We start from the raw sequence: 11,662 nt of genomic DNA on the forward strand, positions 1-11,662 counted from the left end.
TAGGTAAAAAACTGAAAAATAATTGGGGTTTGCTAAGTAAAAAATTTTTGTAACTCCATTCATTTTCAAGATACAGGGCGTTGAAGAAAAAAAAATTTACGCATTTTTTACGATTTTGCCGAAACTACTGGCAACATGGTAATGAAATTTTATACGAATATGTTTTGGAAGCTGATACATCCCATGAATTTGTTTTTATATCTGATTCTCATAGAGGGCGCTAGTTACACGGATCGTACTAAGTATTAGTCAATATAACTTCAAGTAAACTTAAACATCATTCAATTTTACACGAAAAAGGTACTCTTGGTAAAACTCGATACTGTGTACCGTTTTCGGAATATTTTGATTTGAAAATTATGAAGTAATAATTGATGCTGGTATAAAATAGTAATTAAACAAATCTCACAAGAAGAAAATTAAATTAATGACTAAGAACATAAAATAAAATTCAATTACAGTAAGTGTTCAAAATGCCCTCCGTTTTCGCGAATACACAAGTCAATTCTTTTTTCTAAAGATTCCATTAACCTTCTAAACGGTAGGGGATCAGCTATGATGTCATTAAATAGACGTTGAATTCTTTCTTCCAATTCTTGGCGTGAATTTACCTCTGTAGCATAGACTTTTTCCTTAATATACGACCAAACTGCGTAGTCCAAAGGGTTAAAATCGCATGACCGAGGAGGCCAATGAATCGGAGCTTCTGCACTTCTACCAATCCATCGATTCGGAAAATGATTACTCAACCAATTACGACACCTTCTATCAAAGTGTGGTGGAGCTCCATCGTGCATAAAAAATAAAGATCTTCGCTCGTTTAGCGATAAATCTTCTAATATCTCAAATAAGGAATTGTTTAAAAAATCAAGATACATATCACCATTTAAATTTCATGGTAGAATATGATAACCTATTAATTTGTTACCTCTAAAGTTGCTGCCCAAACATTAACTTTAAATGAGTGTTGGTAATGTGATGCCCTTTTGACTGGTGTATTCTCATCACACCAGTAGTGTGCATTATGGGAGTTAAACATACCTTGTCGCGTAAAGGTGGCATCGTCCGTAAAAAGAATGCATTTTAAAAAATTTGGATTGTGGGCTGTCCTTTGTTGCAATGTTTCACAAAAATCCACTCTAACCGGTAGATCATCTGGCAAGAGCTCTTGGACTTGTCTGTAATGATAAGGATGTAATTGCTGTTCTTTTAGTATCCACCAAGTACTTGAAAAAGAAGTATTTGTTTGTCTTGCTATATTCCTTACGCTTACTGTTGGATCTTGATCAAGTAAATTTGAAATATTATTTTCTTTATTAATTGTTCTTGTTGTTCTTGGTCTACCAGAATTTATTTTATTTGGTCTCACATTCCCAGTTTCTCGACAACGTCGTTTAACGGATCTAAATGTTTTTTTACTTGGTAAGTTTCTTCTAGAAAAATTTTCTGCATAACGTGTCACAGCTGCACTAGAATATCCTAAGCATTCGCCTAAGGTTAATAAGATGTCAGTTTATTCAACATTTGAGTACATTTTGATTTGATTTTACAAATAACAAGGTTTCAAAACTCTAATTATTGTTGATTTATCGTCATAACAATCAATAAATGTCAGATTTCCATGGCACACTTGGAGAAAATAGAGGTATACCTATTAGAACTTTATCATTACTACCAGCATCAATTATTACTTCATAATTTTCAAATCAAAATATTCCGAAAACGGTACACAGTATCGAGTTTTACCAAGAGTACCTTTTTTGTGTAAAATTGAATGATGTTTAAGTTTACTTAAAATTTTGATTAATAATTATACTCTTAAAAAGTTATATTGAATAATACTTAGTACGATCCGTGTAACTAGCGCCCTCTATGAGAATCAGATATAAAAACAAATTCATGGGATGTATCAGCTTCCAAAACATATTTACAAACGTATAAAATTTCATTACAATGTTACCAGTAGTTTCGGCAAAATCGTAAAAAATGCGTAAAATTTTTTTTTCTTCAACGCCCTGTATCTTGAAAACGGATGGCGTTACAAAAATTTTTTACTAAGTAAACCCCAATTATTTTTCAGCTTTTTACCTACCCCAGAGACGGGGTTACCTTTTTTTGAAACACCCTGTATACCTTGTATAAAGGATTTTTAAATAATTTTTTTTAAAAGGAATATCTTATATCTATTGAAACGAAAATTAATCCAAAAATATACTTTTCTCGTTTAGGATATCTTAAAATAGAATACGTACTTAACTATACAGTGTGGCAAAGGTAAATGAAGTTATAAACACTTACAATAAAATAATTACAGTAAATTCAGAACAAATTCAAACTCGCAGACTTATTTCTTCAAGCGAAGGTGTATTATTATCTAATATGTACCAATCTACTCCACATGATTTTATAGAACAAAAACTTAGAGATCAAAGCTATAAATTAGTATCTCCTTTAAAATTTCTTAGAATTAGGCCAACCAACCCTGAGTACAAACACATTCTTATTATTCGACGCTAAATCTATATCTCACCTCCCAATAATACGATTCTACACTTAATATTACTATCTCATAAAAACGTATCATATCGTATTTTTTTGTTTAAAGCCAGCTGTGCTTATAGTGTAATCAAACCGGACATTTCTCAAACAATTGTTTAACTACAGTAAATCAAGAGCCTGCAAAAAATAAAAATATCCCTACCACTCAAAATGAAATTCCTACCACGACAGCTCTACAATTAAATGACAAATCCTCACGTTTCCAACCTTAACTCATAACACAGCACTAAATGTAAAATATATTAATAATGGTAAAGATAAACAATTAATCACAGACTTTTCTTCGCCTACTCCAGAAATATTAGAATCAGAAAATGTACATAAAACTGTCAGTTCTAGCAGTTTTACATAAGTAATAACACCTCCTCTATCCTAACAAACTAAAGTAACATTTTCAGTACTAACTACTCAGAAAAAGAAGAAAACTAAAACTATTGTTAAAGAAGAATTATGCTTGACCAAAACACATAAACCAAAATCTAATAAAATATTACCGTTACTGGTACCAACTAGGATAATATTCGAAGAAGAATCGTTTAAACTCAGTTTTGGCCAAGTCGTCGATTATTTTGAAAATGTTAAAGGAAACAAAGATCCAGTAAGCTTAGCTAAAACATACACGGAAAACGTTCATGACTTTTTAAAACTATCTAAAATACTCCTATTACAACCACCGAAGTATGAAAAACAGAAGTACGAGAATAAGGCCTAAGATCATAAGCATTTAAAAATGGACATAGTAGCAAAAAAGATATGTACAGAAAAAGAGTCCGATATCTCTTTCGATTCAGCATAAAGTACATAGTAAATAAAATCAATGGCATTCATAATACAATGGAACGTAAACGGTTTTTACAGTCATTTCAAAATACTAAAGCATATCTGAAATCAAACCATTAATACTTTGTTTACAAGAGATCAACTTTTAAGATTCCAACCATGCATTAAAGTTTCGAAAATACACAAACTTTTTCAAACACAGGCAAAACGCTGAGATAACTATTGACAGGGTTGCTATTTACGTCGAGAAAAAATTTGAAGCTCAGCAATTGCAAATCAATAAACATAAGTTTGAAGCAGTAGCGATTACAAGAAAAATGGAACAAACAATTAATATCTGCATCATATATTTACCTCCAGATTAAAATATAGACCAAGAAAATTTTGATAACCTACTGCAACAAATTCCCTGCCTCCTATTATTTAAGGCGATTTTAATTTATACAATTCTATATGGTCATTGTTTAAATAGGACTAGTTAGCCAACGCAATATATAAATTTGTTTGATTCTAATTGAGACAGTCACTAGATGTCACCACTCTTTCTGTCTCAATAGATTTTAATATACCATTGTTTGTTTGATATACATTATACTAGATGGTGCTATGTGAAAAAGTTAAGGACTAAACTAAACGTCCATTTTTGATCCACTGAATTAAATTCACCAGCGTTGCAATATTTCACTGACATAGTAGCAACAGGTTTACTTACAAATGTTACAAAAAACAGACCTTGAATCACTTAAGATATTCATTTAAAATAGAGTTATTACTATCAACTAGTAAATATCGTGTCAACTAAAATTGTACATAAACGTACTGTGGCTTCTAAATCTTCCTATATCTAAATAAGTTTAAAGAATTTAAATATTTTATTTTATTTGGAAGTGTATTACAAAAATTTGGTCCGAGGTAAGTAAAACATTTTAATTATATGTGTTTAAAACATAAAAAACATTGTATGAGAAAACAAATTAGGTATTTAGAAATAAATTTTACCGGATACTACATACATTCGATAATATTTGAAAAAAGTGATTTTAAATTAAAATAATGTTACTTCCATAATAAATAAATGGTTTTTTACAGATGGCCGGAAATATTTGTTGTTATTACAAATGTGGTTTATCACCATACAATATTCATGGATTAAGAATGTTCAGATTTCCGACAAAAATCCTTCGGCTTGTCAAAGATGGATATTACACTCTGGTAAGTAAATAGAAACTTTTTTTATATTCTTTTATTTTACACCGTTTCCGTTACGTAATTAACTTGAAAAAATGTTTAATTTTTTTTTCATTCATCATTTTTTATTATCGCCAGGGTGCACGCGTCATATTCGAGATGCATTAATTTGAATTTTACGTTTTCGTTGGTATTATAATTATGATATAATAAACTTCGGAAAAACAAATTAGTGAATAAATATCAAGTTAATAAACATAAACAAAGTATTAGATATTTAAATATGTATTTCTTTAGCTATTTTTAGTTATTGTATTGAAAAGTAGAAATAAGTTCATCTTTATCGGAGAACTAATTTATACAAAGGTCCATCTGGGAAAAAATTATTGGTTTCACGTAAAAATTTTATACAGATATTTGAAGGTTCTAAAAGATATATGAGGGTTAGTTAATAATAAATCTGTGAAGACATGCAGGTGATTTTGGCTATAAATGTTTTTTATCCAGTTAGAGAAAAATAGTTAAAATAAAAATTGTAGATTCAAAAAGTTCTTCCATTTGTGAGTTTCTAAATTAAAATATATAAAGAATTCACCAAAATAGTTGCAAAAAACCCTTGATTTTGCAGAAATTTATAAATTTTAATAACTTTGTTTTTGCATAATGGTATGTAATATAACTAATAAAAATAGTAAGGATTTGTTTATCGTAGAAAGCGATTATGTAAACAACTTTTTGTTGACCTATCCCAGTTTAAAAAAAAATTATGTTTTATGTGCCACAGAAGCCAAGATATTGCAAATTCTGCAATCGCGCTTCATTTTGAAAAAGTTCAAATCTAAAAAAAAACCGAGCTCAAATGGTTCTCCATTCTACTTTTCCGAAGCGGAATTTTACGAATACCATCATTTTAACGGGTTATAAATTTTTACTTCTTTACCGCATATACCATTATGTAAGTTGGAACGCACAATTCAGATCTTCATTTAGGGTCCCTTCAATTTTCAGCTCTTACTGTTAATAGACAATTGAAGTATGATTTTAAGAATAAAATTCTTTGGTTTTAAATATAAAATGCTCTCTTGCCTAGTAATGATGGTCATAGAAGATTCTGTTTTTTTTTAGAAAGTGTGTTTTTCACCAGTTTTTCATAAGCCTCTAAATAAGTTTGTGGCATAAACGATATCAACGTTATTATAAATGTTTATAAACAGATTAAATAACCTATAAACTATTTGCTCTGATTGATATTTAGCGCACTTTAATAACTTATTAATTTCCATAATTTCAAGGAGCTATGTTACATGTCCTTGCCCAAAAAAGAGTTATTATAATTTATAAATAACTGCAAAAATAAGGTTTTTTTTTGCAACTATTTCGGTTAATAGTTTCATGTATTTTAATTTGGATACTTTCAAAAATTACATAACTTTTTATGATCTACAACTCTAAAAAAGCTGAAAAAATCTTAAACAGGTATTTAAAGTCTCTAAAAGGTATATAAGGGTAGCTGATGACAATTATGTGAAGACTTCAGCTAATTTTGCTTTGCTTTTTTATTAAACAATCGTAAAAAATGAAAAAAGTTTATGCGCATAAAACGTTTCTTATTCATGTTAGAGATATATGGTTAAAATAAAAGTTATAGATCATAAAATGTTCTCTAATATTGATATTTTTATAATTAAAATACATAAAGAATTGACCGAGATAATTTAAAAACCCTTATTTTTAAAGTAAAATTTATAAATGTTAATATAAATATAAATAATATAAATATAAATAACTTTCTTTTCTGCATAACAATATGTAATAACTATTTAAAATTATGGCAGTTAATGAGTTTTTAAAGTGTGCTAAATATCATACAGAACGACCATACCTTTTATGAGTTATTCAATTTGTTTATCCAGGAGACCGATTATTTAAACAACTGTACTTGTCCAAACAGTCACTTTAGGGTTATTTTGTAAACAGATATCGATTTTTATGGCTTCGTTTTAAATTATTAAAAAAAAACATCAAGATTATATTAAATTTGTTTTTAAAAATCAGTTTGAAGAATAACAAATTTTTAGCATATAAAAATTTCTAATAACTTTGACTTTTTTATGTCATACACTTGTATGTAGGCTCAATATAAAGCTAATAAAAAAAAAACATTAAAAAAAAAACCAAAACCTTCTATGGCCCAGAGGAAATCAAATAGCATTTTTTTTCTTATTTAAGAAATTGCCAATATTTTCATTGTTTATTAACATTAAGAGCTGAAAATTGAACACATTGTAAAATAATATCTAAATTTTATAATTCGATTTATAAATGGCATACACAGTGAAGAAGTAAATTAGTTTTGAAACATTAAAATAATGGTACTCGTAAAATATCGCCACAGAAAAATGCAAGGGAGATCTGTCCGCTGCAATTTCTCAGCTTGTTTCTTGTTATTGGTTATGGAAATTTCTGTTATTTTTTTTAATTGTGCTTTTACACCAGCTTTTCATTGAGCCTACGTACAGCCGTATGACATGAAAAATATCAAAAGTAGTATAAATGTTTAGAAGCTAAAAAGCACTTTTTCAAACTGTTTTTTTTTTTAATAAAATGTTGAAGTTTATAAATAAAGCTTCAAATAATCGATTCAAAAAACGTCAAATAACTGTCAAAGGTTAAACACCCTTTTTAAAGTTTCTCACGGATTTTAAAGATTTAAACAGTGTTAAACAGATAAAGTAATTCATCGACGAGTTAACAATACGAAGCGAAGTTCTTTAATCACAATGTGATAAGAAAACGAGTATCAAATTTGGTTTTATATTTCAATAGTCGAATTTAATTGCGGGTATATTGGTGTAATTAAAGAAAACCAGTGAAAATCCCAAGAAATAGGTGAGATCCTTTTTTTCTTTCTTTCCAGTTTGGAAGAGGGTCCATTAGGTACTCACATTTAGGTATTGTGTTACGGTCTGGGTAACCAGGACTACACATCATGAACAGAAATTAAATATTTACATTTACACAAAACAACTTCAATTCCAACCCAAAACCATATGTCGTTGACGCAGTCTCTAGACCTCCTTCCCGTTCGTTTTCTAAAAGGGAACAAGTTATTGTCATGCACTCCATTTTGAATACTGTTTTATTTAAATATATTAAAGAAATTGGTGAAATAGTTTATCCAAAAAATATTACTTTTATATCTCGCATTTCGAATAATCGAATCTGCATTTTCCTCACTTCTACCGACATCGTTGATCAACTAATACACCGAACGTCATAATTAATTCCACCGTCATCTTTATCTGCAGGCTTCTTTCTGCGACCAAAAGAATCCTTATTTCAAATGTATCTCCTTTCATCCCGCATTCCTAATCGAGCAGTCCCTAAAAAATACGGAACATCAGATGATCAATAGGCATATATCATGAGTTTTCCTAGGGTAACATTTGAAATAGCTGACAAGGTGAACTTCGAAGTGCAATCTTCTCTGTTAATTAACCATGAAAATACATCCTTTAAAATATTTTTATTCTCTGACAGACTATAGTGTTTTCTTTGTAAGCTTACGGGTCGTACCGTGGAGTCTGATTGCAAAGTCTCCAGTTGACCAGATCAGACACTCATTGCAGCTAATGCTCCTCCCTCTTCTTCATTTTCAGCTGACTCTAAGGAGTCCTTAATCCTGAATCCTTAACTTCATCAAAAGAATTTCTATCTTCGGAAATTGAGTCCATCTCCGTTAACTGCATACCCATCCTGGCTGCCATTATGGATTTATCCATCTCTCGTCGTACTAATTCAAAGCCCATGTTGGCAGTAGGACAAAAAAGGGGACACTTCAATGACAGTTCTCATGATACTCCTACCATCTATCTTCATCCGGTATTCTTGCTCTATTAAGTTCTTTTCCTCCTTCGACATTTTCAATGCCACCGAAACCAGCCAAAAAATGTCCAAATCTAATCTTTGATTGGATTACTCGATGAAACCTTATTATATTTCCGCTATAGAAATGATTTACAAAGATAATCCGACTAATTTTACACTCAATTCCACGCAACTTATTACATTTCTTGAGAACTCTTTTGTATGTATCACCCCACTACAAGAAGCTTAAAAATCCTCCAACATAGATGGTATTCAAAAGGACTTATTGCAGCTCTACATAGGTACAAGGAAAAGATCACTAAAAAACCGTATCACTAGAATCTTAAAAAAGTTAAAAGAACAGCCTATCTCCGACTTACAAGAGTATATATAAGTGCATCCTCTGATAAATCTTCTGATGTCAAATCTAATCACAGCATACATGATGAATAGAATTTCTCTCTTTCTCTCGCATTTATTCATTTTTTCTGCTTTCTGTATATTTTTACTTCATCTTTTGCCAAATTTAGACACGATATTTAATTAAGTAAGAAAACTTTATGTACATCAAATACTAGCCCAAGTCCAGTTTGGAAAAAAAATTGTTAACAAAAAATAACCTTAAAATATCCAATCTCTTTTTTAATCGAAAGGTTATCCTTGACAATTAAGAGACAGCCAAGATTCTGGCAGAAAATTTAAAATAAAAGTTTTGCAACAAATCTGGACCTAACTATATATACTCTTTTCTTCCTTCGCCCTTTCATTATTCATCCTCAGTTTCACAACAAGATACCAATCATCCGAACTCTCTTATAAACTATTTCGAACTAAAAGCTGCACTCAAATCCTATAAAAACACAAAAATTAGGGTTTTCTAGAATTATCTTGAAAAATTTCTCGAAAATTCCTTAGGCACCAACGAACCTCTAAATGAAGCCAGTAAATTTACCACTGACATACCGCTGACAATCGTTAATGAAAGATCTTGCCCTAATATATACTAAGATAAAAGAAAAATCATTACAAAAAAAAACTTTGTTAAAATCCTTTATAAAAGGTACATAAATTAAAAAACCCAAACGGGCTATGTCATGAAGACAAATTGTTTTCGGAATCCATATTCCATCATCAGTGTCTAGGTGTACATTTTTTGAGCCACTAAATATCTGGGTAAAAACCCGATAAAAGTTATATGTTACAATTTAGTTTACATTATTTAGTTTTATATTTTAGGATGTTAAAGTTACCAGTGGATATGATAACTCCACTCTCATTTATAAAAAAAACTGTTTCACAAATCCAAGGCAATAAAACTAACCTTCATCCTATGAATTTAGTCATCCTTCATTCCTATATCCTAACTGTTTCTCCTATCATCTTCTTCAACAACACAGTTATCTCTGACAGTCAATTCATTTCTGACACACTCGCTAATGGGGTTGAAGACAGATTCAATAAAAGTAATATAGCTTTTACTCCCAGTTCTTTACGCGCTCAATCTTTCTCCACCATCTCATCAACTCCACACGATGTCAAGTTTATGAACGGCTTGTTTACCCTAAATAAACTAAAATTTACCTTGTTTTCATTTACAAAATCTGCTGATGATCCCGATGATATCCCTTATATATTTTTAAAAAATCTCTCTAATACATCTCTCTCCAAACTTCTCGAAATTTATAACCTTATCTAGAACACACAAAAATTCCCAGATGTTTGGCGCAATTCTATAATCATTCCAATTAAAAAACCTGACCAGCCCTCTATAACTCCAATATCTTTCGTCTGATTTCTCTTACTTGTATTACCTGCAAACTTCTTGAAACAATGATCAATGAAATACTCACGTGGTTCGTTAAACAGTATAATATTATTCCCGACGCTCAATCCGGCTTCCGACGTAATCGGTCTACTATTGATAACTTTTTTATTTTTCAAACACACATTTCTTAAGCAATCTATAATCAACAAGATGTCGTAGCAACTATATTTAACGTTGAAGGGGCATTTTATTCAATCTCCAGAAAAGCAATCATTGACAAAAACTCCCACTATAATTTAAATGGTAATATTTTCTCATTTGTAAAAAAATATCTAATTGAAAGAATCTTTAAAGTCCTTGCCAAGGGTAAACTTTTTCGATCTCTTCCTCAAAATTAAGGTGCCCCTTTAGAATCTGCATTAAGTTTAACTTTATTCATTCTTGCCATCAACGAAATTTGCCTCCCATCAAATATGTTCAATACCCTGATGACCTAATCATTTACTGCCATCTTAAATATGTCCCATCCTCATATAAACTTATACAAAGTGTAGTAAATCTACTTCAAGATAGATTTAACAAACTAGGATTATCACTCTCTGAGAGCAAAACCAAATTAATAAAATTTTCCATAGGGATTTTCACTCCCTTACCCCAAATTTTATTTAACAATTCTCTACTTTCTGGTGTTAATTATTGTAAAATTCTCGGTTTTATGTTTGACTCCAGATTAAATTGAAAAAATCGAATCTCTGAACTTAAAATCAATTGTTTTAAAAGGTTGAACATTTTTAAACCCTCAGTCATCTTCAATGGGGTGCCAATAAAACTACTTCTAGGTCTGAGCGCTTTTCGCTTTAGTCCTATTGAGAGTGTATACCGTGAATCTAATGAACTTTCTCCTACCCTAAGACGATAATCACTTCTACTTTCGTATGCTGCATCAACATCTGCAAATCCATGTAATCTTGTTCATTCCCTAATTGCCACAATGCCGTCTTCTTCCACTAACAATAACCAACACCTTATCATAAAACCTATACCTCAATTAATTTGTCCACTACTTAAAAATATTGACCTTTTTCTGACTAGTTTATTTCCTCTACCTTTACTTCCCCTCTGGGCTAAAGATATCCCTTCAATATATACCTCACTCACTATTTTTAACAAACTTGAATCTTCTAACCTTCTTATAAAGAAAGCATTTTTAGAATTTAATTCTCTATACAGATGCTTCTAAAACTACCACTGGTATTGGTTGTGCAGTAACCACTAAACATGAACTTGTACGATCATCTCGGTTACCCTTAATATGCAACGTTTGCACAGGTGAACTATATAGTATTGTGTTGGCTTTTAAATGCATCTCACATCAAAACAGACATATTGCCATTTGTTCAGATTATCTTTCATATATCCATTTAGTCAATACAATTTTCACTGAGCACCTATTAGTTCAACACATTCATGACATATACCAAAATCTCTCTGCTTACGATGTAA

This window comes from Diabrotica undecimpunctata, chromosome 7, assembly GCF_040954645.1.
Source record: "Diabrotica undecimpunctata isolate CICGRU chromosome 7, icDiaUnde3, whole genome shotgun sequence".
In the NCBI taxonomy this organism is placed as follows: Eukaryota; Metazoa; Arthropoda; class Insecta; order Coleoptera; family Chrysomelidae; genus Diabrotica; species Diabrotica undecimpunctata.